This window comes from Choloepus didactylus, chromosome 18 (assembly GCF_015220235.1).
Source record: "Choloepus didactylus isolate mChoDid1 chromosome 18, mChoDid1.pri, whole genome shotgun sequence".
Taxonomy (NCBI): Eukaryota; Metazoa; Chordata; class Mammalia; order Pilosa; family Megalonychidae; genus Choloepus; species Choloepus didactylus.
In genome coordinates, this window is record NC_051324.1 from 74889160 (window position 1) to 74900683 (window position 11524).

Genomic DNA, 11524 nt, shown 5'->3' on the forward strand with positions numbered 1-11524 from the left:
GGAGGGCGGCTGTGGGGCGGGGCCTGGGCGGACCTACGGGACGGGGTCTCCGGAGGACTGCGGTGGGCGGGGCCTCGGGGGAAGCTCGGGGTGGGCGGGGCCTGGATGCTGTGGGCGGGGCTTGACAGGATCTGACCGGGACGGGGGCTCCGGAGGCCCGCGGTGGGCGTGGCCGGGGCGGGGCGACGGGGGCTTCGGCGGGGCACTGGGCGCTGGGGGGAAGCAGGGTCGGGGAAAGGCGGGAGGGCGGCGCCGGTCTCCATCCCGGGGCCCCTGCCAAGGCGGCGCCGCGCCCCCGGGACCGGGGAAGCCACCGCACGTGCGGGTGCGCTCGCGGCCGCTCTCCCGACACCTCAGGGCTACTTCTTGTCGTGTCTTCCTCCTTATCCTTTCTCCAGCCATGTTTTTTCTTTTTCCTCCTCCAGAGTTCTACTCCCCGTTCCCCTGGGAAGCATCTTCCTTGGGTCGTTTCCATTTGTGACTCCAGTTCCAGAGCCTCCTGAGACGCCCCTTCGCGCCCAGAAAGCCCCTAAACCGACCGCTCTCGGGAGATCCGGAGCAGGTGCCGTCTCCTCCGGGAAGCCCTCCCGGCCTCACCAACAGAAGTTTATTTCCCCGTGAAATAACGCAGCACACTGCTGGTCTTGCACCTCTCTTTAAAAAAAATGATGTTTTTCATTAACAGATTTAAAATTTACATGCAGTAAAATTCATAAGTTTGGAGTGCAGTTCCATGGGTTTTGACAGATGCATCGAGTCCTGTAACCATTAGGACAATCACCCTACAGAACACTCTCCCGCCCCCAAAATCTCCCGTGAGCTGTCTCTTCTAGTGAGACCTTCCCCCACCCTTATCCCTGGCACCCACTAATCTTCTGCATCAGCATTGTTTTCCTTTTCCAGATACTCACATAGATGGAATCCTACAGCTTTTTGAGTCCGGCTTCTTTCACTTAGCATTTTGAGATTCTTCCCCGCTGTCCCTCTGGATTGCTGACTAGATTCCACTGTATGAAGGTAAGGTATTTCTCGTATTCATCAATTGAAGGACATGTGGGTTGTTTCTGGTTTGGGGTAATTATTAACCAACATGCTATGAGCATTTGATTATAGCTTTTGTGTGAACATAAATTTTCATTTCTCTTGGGAAAATAGCTAGGAGCAGGACTTCTGGGTCATATCGTAAGTGTGTGTCTAACTCCATAAGAAACTGCCAAACTGTTTTCCAAAGAGCTTGTGCCGTCTTACACTTTCCCCAGCATTGTGCAGGAATTCCAGTGGCTTCCTGCCCTCCTCAGTACGTGGGATTGTCCACTGTTGGGTCTGGTTTGGAGGTCATTCGAACAGGTGAGCAGTGATAGTTCAGGTGGTTTTAATTTGCATTTCTCTAATGAATGGCGATGCTGAGAATTTAGTCATGTGCTCGTGTGCCATCCAGATGTCTTCTTTGGTGAAGTGTTCAAATATTTTGGCCGCTTTGAAATAAGGTTGTTTCCTTTCTTTCTTTTTCCAGATTTTTTTAATTGTGGTAACATATGTAATATAAGGTTTGCCATTTTAACCATTTTCAAGTGTATAATTCACTGGCATTAATTACTTCCGCAACATTGGGCTACCATCACCACCTTCCTTGCTAAAACTTTTTCATCACCCAAAACAGAAACTCTTTACCCATCAAGTCACCCTTTCCCCTCCCCCCAGCCCCTGGTGACCTCAAACCCCTCCCTCTATGAATTTGCTTATTCTAGATATTTCATATAACTGGAATCATACAGTGTTTGTGTTTGTGTGTCTGGCTTCATTTAGCCTAATGTCTGCAGGGTTCATCCAGGTTGTGGAGTGTATCAGCACCTCGTTCCCTTTCACTCAGTGTTCTGATGTGTGGATGCGCCACACTTTGTCTATCCATTCATCTGTTGATGGACATTTTGGTTGTTTCCACTTGGGGCTCTTGTGAATGGTGCTGCCATGAACAATACTGAGCAAGTGTCTGTTCGAATCCCTGCTCTTCAAAACTTTTGGGTATGAACCTACAAGTGGAACTTCAGTCAGATGATAATTCCATGTTCAATTTGTTTTTATCATTCAAATGAAGAAAATTTGGGGGGCAGTGGGAAAAACTTTGAGTGAAATATCACTATGTCATAAGCAAGAAATTATTAAACTTTCTACATTTAATTGTTTGAGAAACTGGCAAACTGTTTTCCACAGTGGCTGCACCATTCTATATTTTCACCAACAACGCATGAGAGTTCCAATTTCTCCACATCCTCGCCAACGGTTTTGTTATAACCTGTATTTTAAACAATAGCTATCGCAGTGGATGAGAAGTGGTATCTTGTGGTTTTGATTTGCATTTCCCTAATGGCTAATGTTGTTGAATATCTTTTCATATTGTGCTGGTTTGAAGCTGTATATATGCTAGAAAAACACGTTCCTAATTTAATCCATTCCTGTGGGTGTGAACCCATTGTAAGTAGGAACCTTTTGATGAGGCTGCTTCAGTTAAGGTGTGGCCCAGCCCAATCAGGATAAGTTTCAACCCTATTCCTGGAGGCCTGAGTAAGTGGAATGAATTCTGAAATGAGAGAAAGCCACAGGAAGTAAGAAGCTGAACTCAACAAAACCCAGCAGAGAAGGGAGAGACCAGGGCAGAGGAGCCAAGGATCGCCAGCAGCCAGCCCCAGAAATGCCAGTCTTCAGGAAGAAAGCATCACTTTGAGGACACCTTGATTTGGACTTTCTTTTAGCCTCAAAACCATAAACTAATAAATCCCCATTGTTTAAGCCAGCCCATTGTATGATATTTCCTTAAGCAGCCCAGGAAACTGAAACGATATGCTTATTGGCCATCTGTATGTATTTGTAGAAATTATTCATATCCTTTGCCCATTTTTAAATTGGGTTGTTTGCCTTTTGGTTGCTGAGTTATAGTAGTTCTTAATGCATTCTGATAATTAAAGCCTTATTGGAATATAACTTCCAAATATTTTCTCCCATTCTGTAGGTTGTCTTTTGACTCTCTTGATAATATCCTTTGATGTACAAACATTTTTAATTTTGATGAAGCCCAATTTACTTATTTTTTGTTTTGTTACTTATGGTTTTGTTGGCATGGCTAAGAATCCACAAATGCAAGGTCCTGAGAATATTCCTCTATGTTTTCTTTTTAAGAGTGCTGTGATTTTAGCTCGTATATTTAGGTGGTTGATCTGTTTTCAGTTCATTTTTTGGATGTGGTGTGAGGTAGGGGCCCAATTACATTGTTTTGTGTGTGGAGATCCAGTTTTCCCAGCACTATTTGTTGAAGAGACTATTCTTTCCTCATTGAGTGAATCTGGCACCCTTGTCAAATGTCAATTGGCCATACATGTGTGGATTTATTTCTGAATTCTCAATTCTATCCCATTGTTCGATTTTCCTGTCCCTATGCCACTACCACACTTTTTTTAATTTTTTAATTCAATTTTATTGAGCTATATCCACATACCATACAATCATCCAAAGTGTACAATCAGTTGTTCACAGTACCATCATATAATTGTGCATTCATCACCCCAATCTATTTTTTGAACATTTTCCTTGAACCAGAAAAAGTGCAAATAAGAATAAAAAATAAAAGTAAAGAACACCCAAAAATAACCCCCTCCTCCCACCCTATTTTTCATTTAGTTTTTTGTCCCCATTTTTCTACTCATCCATCCATACACTAAGTGTGATCCATAAGGCTTTCACAATCACACTGTCACCCCTTGTAAGCTACATTGTTATACAATCGTCTACAAGAGTCAAGTCCATTGGGTTGTACTTTGATAGTTTCCAGTATTTACTTCTAGCTATTCCAATGTATTAAAATAACCAGAGAGACCTCTCGACTCCATTTGGAATCTCTCAACCACTGAAACTTCATTTTGTTTAATTTCATATCCCCCTTTTGGTCAAGATATTCTCAATCCCATGATGTCAGGTCCAGATTCATCCCCAGGAGTCATATCCCATGTTGCCAGGGAGATTTACACCCCTGGGAGTCAGATCCCACGTGGTGGGGGGGGAGTAGGGCAGTGAGTTCACCAGCCTAATTGGCTTAGCTAGAGAGAGCGGGGGCCACATCCGAGCAACAAAGGGCAGTACCACACTGTTTTGATTACTGTGGCATTGTAGTGAGTTTTAAAATCAGTTAACGTGACACCACCAACTTTGTTCTTCATTTTTGAAATTGGTTTGGCTATTTGGGGTCCCTTGTAGTTCCATATGGATTTGAAGATCAGCTTTTCCATTTCTGAAAAACAACTGCTGGAATTTTGATAGGGATTGCACTGAATCTGTAGATCACTTTGGGTAACACTGACATCCTATACCAGTTTGGATGTATTATGTTCTCCAAAACACCATGTTCTTTGATACAATCTTGTGGGGCAAACGTATTAGTGTTGATTAGATTAGAATCCTTTGATTGTTTCCATGGAGATGTCACTCAAACACTGTGGGTGAAACGTTTTGATTGGATAATTTCCATGGAGGTGTTACCCTGCCCAATCAGGGTGGGTGTTAATTGGATCACTGGAGTCATACAAAGGAGCTCACAGACAGAAGGACCTCAGAGCAACTGAGAGTGACATTTTGGAGGAGCTGCTGCTTACGGAGACATTTTGAAGATGGCCGTTGAAAGCTGATACTGACATTTTGGAGACGCCATTTTGAAACACAACTTGGGGGCAAGCAGATGCCAGCCATGTGCTTTCCCAGTTAACAGAGGTTTTCCGGACACCAGTGGCCTTTTTCCAGTGAAGGTACCTGTTCTGGTTTGCTAATGATGCCAGAATGCAAAATACCAGAGATGGATTGGCTTTTATAAAGGGGGTTTATCTGGTTACACAGTTACAGTCTTAAGGCCATAAAGTGTCCAAGGTAATGCATCAACAATCGGGTACCTTCACTGGAGGGTGGCCAATGGTGTCTGGAAAACGTCTGTTAGCTGGGGAGGCATGTGCTGGTGTCTGCTCCAAAGTTCTGAATTCAAAATGGCTGTCTCCCAGGACGTTCCTCTCTAGACTGCAGTTCCTCAAAAATGTCACTCTTAGTTGCACTTGGGATATTTGTCCTCTCTCAGCTTCTCCGGAGCAAGAGTCTGCTTTCAATGGCCGTCTTCAAACTGTCTCTCATCTGCAGCTCCTGTGCTTTCTTCAAAGTGTCCCTCTAGGCTGTAGCTCCTCTTCAAAATGTCACTCTCAGCTGCACTGAGTTCCTTCTGTTTGTCAGCTCATTTATATGGCTCCACTGATCAAGGCCCACCCTGAATGGGTGGGGCCACGCCTCCATGGAAATATCTAATCAGAGTTATCACCAACAGTTGGGTGGGGCGCATTTCCATGCAAATCTAATCAGCACCAAAACGTCTGCCCCACAGGACTGCATAAAAGAATATGGCTTTTTCTGGGGGACATAATACATTCAAACCAGCACAGTACCCTATGGTTGATACCTTACCCTGGACACTTTATGGCCTTAAGACTGTAACTTTGTAACCAAACAAACCCCCTTTATAAAAGCCAATCCATTTTTTGCAAAAAGGCAGCATTAGCAAACTAGAACACATTTCAACAAAGTCTTCCAATCCATGAACAGGAGGAAATGTCTTTCCATGTATTTGGGTCCCTTTAAATTTCTTTCAGCAATGTTTTTTAGATTTCAGCATATGAATCTTTTACTCCTTGGCCTTTTTTTTTTTATGCTCAACAAATATTGATTGAATGAATATATGAATTAAAAAATTAAAAGAATGAGGGCAGGATTCTGGGAAGACGGCAGCATAGAAAGAAGTGGAAGACTTAGTCTCCCCCAGAACAATTCATAAATGAACAAAAAACCAGTAAATAACCTGGAATAACAGCGGGGAGACAAACGTGACAGTACACTCATCATCCACCAACCTGAATTGGGAGGAATGCCTGAGATCACAGCATAAAATCTGTAAGTAGAACTGCGGACCCCCGCTGAGAGCCGGGAACCTAGAGCCGAGAGCCCCTCCCTCACGGAAGCCGTGCTGTACACTCTCTCAGCCCAGCTCCAAGTGAGGTTTTAATATTAACTGCTCATAACAGACAGCGAATCCTCAACAAGCAGACAGAGGCTTTTGGTGACAACTGAACTTGGGAGAATCAGGGGACATACCTGTCTCAGGACAGAGAGCCCAGAGAATCGGGTGCTATATCTGGCTGATGGGTGGACCTGGGAGTTTTTCTGTCCCTCGCTCTCTCTCTGTGGAGAAAACCTCAGCTGCTCTCAGCCCACAAGGCGTTGCAGTAAAGACAGCCTCAGACATTCTGCATTCAGGAACGAGCTGAGAGCCCCGCGGCACAGCCCAGGGGCCCAGGGCTTCCCTTCAGGGACGGCGCACACTGGTGACGTAGCACGGCATTCCCTCAGCTGAGGGAGGATCGCGGCTGGGAGGGGGGACCTGCTCAGAGAACCCAGGGGCGTTACGCCAAGTCCGGTGATTTGTGGAGCAGTGAGAGAGAGGGTCTGGGGCTGAACCGAAATGAAGGCTTAGACTCTTGCGGTTGGCCTGGAACCTCCTGGAACCAGGGGGATTTGAACAGTAGAACTGCCCTTCCTCCCTGGCCACCCGGACACACGCCCCACATTCAGGGCAGATGGCTCCAGCAACACACCCAAACTGAGTTCTCCAGCTGAACCCCACAAGAATCATTTCCCCACACACTGCAGGAACAAGGTTGAGAACGGACTTGAGGGGTATAGATGACTCACAGACGCCATCTGCTGGTTAGTTAGAGAAAGTATAAGTCACCAAACTGTGTCTCTGAAAAATTAGATCGATATCCTTTTTTTTGATACAACTTGAAAGAACCTTATCAAGCAAAACAAATGCCAAGAGGCCAAAAACAACAGAAAATCTTAATGCATATGATAAAACCAGATGATATGGAGAATCCAGCTCCAAACACACAAATCAAGATTTCAGAAGAAACATTGTACCTCGCACAATTAATCAAAGAACTACAATCAAAGAACAAAAACATGGCAAAGGATTTAAAGGACATCAAGAGGACCATGGCCCAGGATATAAGTGCCATAAAGAAGACCCTAAAAGAGCATAAAGAAGACATTGCAAGAGTAAATAAAAAAAAATAGAAGACCTTATGGAAATAAAAGAAACTGTTGGCCAAATTAAAAAGACTCTGGATATTCACAATACAAGGCTAGAGGAAGCTGAACAACATCTCAGTGTCCGAGAAATCCACAGAACAGAAAATGAAAGAACAAAAGAAAGAATGGAGAAAAAAATCGAAAAAATAAAAACGGATCTCAGGGATACGACAGATAAAATAAAACGTCCAAACTTAAGACTCATTGGTGTCCCAGAAGGGGAAGAGAACGGTAAAGGTCTAGAAAGAGTATTCAAAGAAATTGTTGGGGAAAACTTCCCCAACCTTCTACACAATATAAACACACAAAGCATAAATGCCCAGAGAACTCCAAATAGAATAAATCCAAATAAACCCACCCCAAGACATATTCTGATCAGACTGTCAAATACTGAAGAGAAGGAGCAAGTTCTGAAAGCAGCAAGAGAAAAGCAATTTACCACATACAAAGGAAACAACGTAAGACTAAGTAGTGACTACTCAGCGGCCACTATGGAGGTGAGAAGGCAGTGGCATGACATATTTAAAATTCTGAGAGAGAAAAATTTCCAGCCAAGAATACTTTATGCAGCAAAACTCTCCTTCAAATTTGAGGGAGAGCTTAAATTTTTCACAGACAAACAAATGCTGAGAGACTTTGCCAATAAAAGACCGGCCCTACTTCAGATACTAAAGGGAGCCCTACCGACAGAGAAACAAAGAAAGGAGAAAGAGATATAGAGAATTTTAACAGACATATATAGTACCTTACATCCCAAATCACTAGGACACTCTTTTTCTCTAGTGATCACAGATCTTTCTCCAGAAGAGACCATAAACTGGGACATAAAACAAGCCTCAAGAAATTTAAAAAAAAAAAAAATTGAATATACTGAAAGAACGTTCTCCAAACACAATGGAATACAAATAGAAGTCAATAATTTTTGAACTATAACTCCACTATTTACTTCCTACATGATAAAAAATACACAAACTCTAAGGACAAATCAGTGGTTTTGAATTCAATGTAAAATATGTAATTTTAGACAACTATATAAAGGTGGGGGAATGAAGGAGTATAGGAACATAGTTTATGTGCCCTATTGAAGTGAAGGTGGTATGAAAGAAAAACAAGACTGATAGGGATTTAAGAGGTTAATTTTAAGCCCCACAGTAAACACAAAGAAATTATCAGAGAATATAACCATAGAGATGAAAAGTAGACTTTGGGTTAAGAGAAAAGGGGGAAGGGGCAATGGGGAGTTAAGAAAGGAGTGTAGGGTTGCTGTTTGAGGTGAAGGGAAATTTCTAGTAATGGATGGTGGGAAAGAGCATTACAACATTCTAAAGGGGATTAATCCCACAAATGGAAGGCTAGGGAGGGGATGGAAAGGGAAGATTTAGGCTGTATATGTTTCCACAATTGAAAAAAGGAAGAAAAAAAAAAAAGACAGTCTAACTAGATGACAATTGAATGCTAAGGATGAACTTGGATGGGATTGGAGGGTGGAGGACAGGTGGCCCGAAGGAACACAGTTGAGACCTAAGGAAAAGGAAATACAGAATGTAAGCATTATATCATTGTTGAATCTTTTATACTTCTTAGCTGTGCTTAATGGAATTACATGAAAGAATGTTCTTGTTCATGGAAAGTGTATACGTGAATTATAGTTAATGTTCAAGGATATGTGCTGCTAACTCATATGTTCAGAAGACAGAGCAATAAATGATGGATGATAGGGAGGGAGGGAGGGAAAGAAATAGTGATGTGACAGCAGGTTAAAGTTGGTGGATTGGGCTATCGGGGGAGGGGGATCAGGTATGATGGAATTCTGTGTATGGGGCTAGTATTGTTTTTGCAACTATTCATATAACTTTGAATTTATTTAAAAAAAAAAAAAAAAAAAGAATGAGGGCTCTAAAAGAAAAAAGTGCTCCAAAAACTGTTCCAAAGGCTTCACCATAAATTCTTAGTTATCTGGGGCAATAAAAGCAAGAGTTTTGAAATAGAGCTGTGTATCTTTTCTGGGACTTGTATTAGCTAATAGTTTCTATGTTTCTCCAAGAAAGGAACTGTTCTTTCTTTTCCATGTCCATGAACACAGAAATGGTTGACAGGGAGGCAGTGGTGGCATCAAGAAATCTTGAAGAACCTTGAATCTGCCTTTCCAAGAAGCAAGCAGCAGCTCTCTCATCCAGGTTGTGTAGTCCATATTTTGTTGGCAAGTACTATTATACCTGCATCCAACATTGTGGGATTGTCAGGGCGACCCATGAATCATTCTAGAATCTTCCTCTGCAAGATTCCAGAGGAGGCTAAGGAATCCTCTTCAAGTAAGATCCATATGCATGACAATGGATTGTGTCCTGAGCCTACAGGACAGGCTGAAAGACTCAGCAAACAGCAAAGTGAAGATCTAGGCGTCTATTTTCCTTGATCCTGCGTGGAACTGGCAAAACCTGCCACTGAGCTCCAGCCAAGAACCTGACAGTCTTGAAACAGGACTCCACTGTGTGTTCCTAGATGATTTTTGCTTTGACATTAGTTTGGCTTTGACATGTCAAAGGGGTTGCATAAACATATATTCTTCGTTTTGCTTTTCTCTTATAGCTCCTGTCTCCCTTGGTCTCCAGATACAGTCTCTCCTGGGCCGCTTACTTCCCAGAGTGCTCCTTCCTTCTCCGCATTCCTTTAAATGTCTCTGTCCCCCAGGCTCCTGCTCTTGCTCCTGTTGCCTTCTAACTCTACAAGCTCCCTACCCCTTGGCCTTTTACCCCCTTGGTTAAATTTATTCCTAGGCATTTTATTCTTTTACATGTTATTGTAAATAAAATTGCTTTCCTTATTTCCTTTTCAGATTGTTTATTACTGATGTCTAGGAACCCTGCTAACTTCTGTGCCTTTATCTTGTGGTTGTGTCCTCTGAACCAGCAGTAGGATCACCCTGAAAGAAGAAACAGGGGCCTGTTGAGAGTCCAAGGAAAGAGGCACTAAATGCCAGGGTGACCGGTCCTTAAGCACTGACCAGGGGAACTCAGAGAGCTATAGCTACCGCACGACAGACGGCGAGATGGCAAGAAGTTTCCTCAAGTATGCCCGCACTATGGCAACCACTCTTTAGGTTATTCAGGGCTTGGGGGCAAAGGTGGCTGAATGCCAGAGGCTTGTGTGCAAGCTTTGGGAAAACATCTGGGTGTGTGCTCTTTTCTCAAAACAAGACGCACCCAGGGCAGGTGGCTTTCAAGGTTACAGCGGTTCTGGGGAGGGATGTCTGAAAGGGAAAGGGGCGAGGTCAAGCCTCAGTCAGGTAGGAGATGCTGTGAGCATCACAGGCTTGTCTCCTAAAACTTTGCCAAATTCACTTAGTTCTAATGGCTTTCTTGAGGATTCTTTGGGATTGTCTCTATACAGGATCATGTCATCTGTGAAGAGTGTTTCACTTCTTCCTTTCCGTGGTGGGTTGAATTGTGGGGCCCAGTTTGGACATGTCCTTGCTCTTGGTTCACATTGTGGCGGGTGTGGACCCACTGTAAATAAGATCACTTCAAGATGTTACTTCTGTTAAGGTGTGGCCCCACTGCATCAGGTTGGGTGTAACTTGGGTAACTGGAGTCCTTTATAGAATGAATGAAAGCAGATGGAGAGAAGCCGGGAGAGAACACCATGTGCACTGCCACAGAAAAGTCAAGAACCAAGGATCACCAGTAGCCAGCCCCAGAATGCCAGTTTTCAGGAAGCAAGCATCGCCTTGCTGACTTCTTCATTTTTGGACTTCTCCTAGCCTCAATACTGTGAGCCAATAAATTCCTGTTGTTTAACTCAACCATTGTATGATACTTAGCAGCCAGGAAACTAAGTTTTCAATTGGAATATCTTTTCTTTTTCTTACCTAACTACTCTGTCTAGAACTTCCAGTACAATGTTGAACAGCAGAGGTGAAAGTTGGCATCCTTGTCTCGTTCCTGATCTTGGGAGGAAAGCGTCCAGTCCTCCACTGTTGAATATGTTAGCTGTTGTTTTTTTCATAAATGCTTTATCATATTGAGAAAGTTCCCTTGTATTTCTAGTTATTGAATGTTTTTATCATGAAAAGGGGTTGGATCTTGTCAAATGCTTTCTCTGCATCAACTGAAAAGAACATGAGGACTTTTTCCTCCATTCTCTTAATGTGGCATATTACATTCATTGGTGCACACAATCCTTCTAATATGCTGGTGAATTTTGTTTGCTAGTATTTTTATTGGGGATTTTTACATCTATTTTGGTCTGTAGTTTTCTTGTCTTGTAATGTCTTTGTCTGGCTTTCATATCGAATAATGCTGGTCTCGCAGAATGAACTAGGAAGTGTCCACTCAAATTTTTTGGAAGGCATTGAGAA

General features: G+C 43.2%; 1 long non-coding RNA gene across 2 annotated transcripts; it reads left to right on the plus strand.

Moving 5' to 3' along the window:
• The first annotated feature begins 292 nt into the window (after positions 1-292).
• LOC119514258 lies at positions 293-2681 on the plus strand. 2 transcript variants are annotated; one of them, XR_005212774.1, is made up of 5 exons: positions 293-562; positions 904-1017; positions 1260-1347; positions 1514-2022; positions 2212-2681. It is a non-coding gene; the product is annotated as an uncharacterized LOC119514258 (long non-coding RNA). The 2 variants fall into 2 exon arrangements; XR_005212775.1 differs by having other exon boundaries at positions 1821-2022.
• The last annotated feature ends 8843 nt before the right edge of the window (positions 2682-11524 follow it).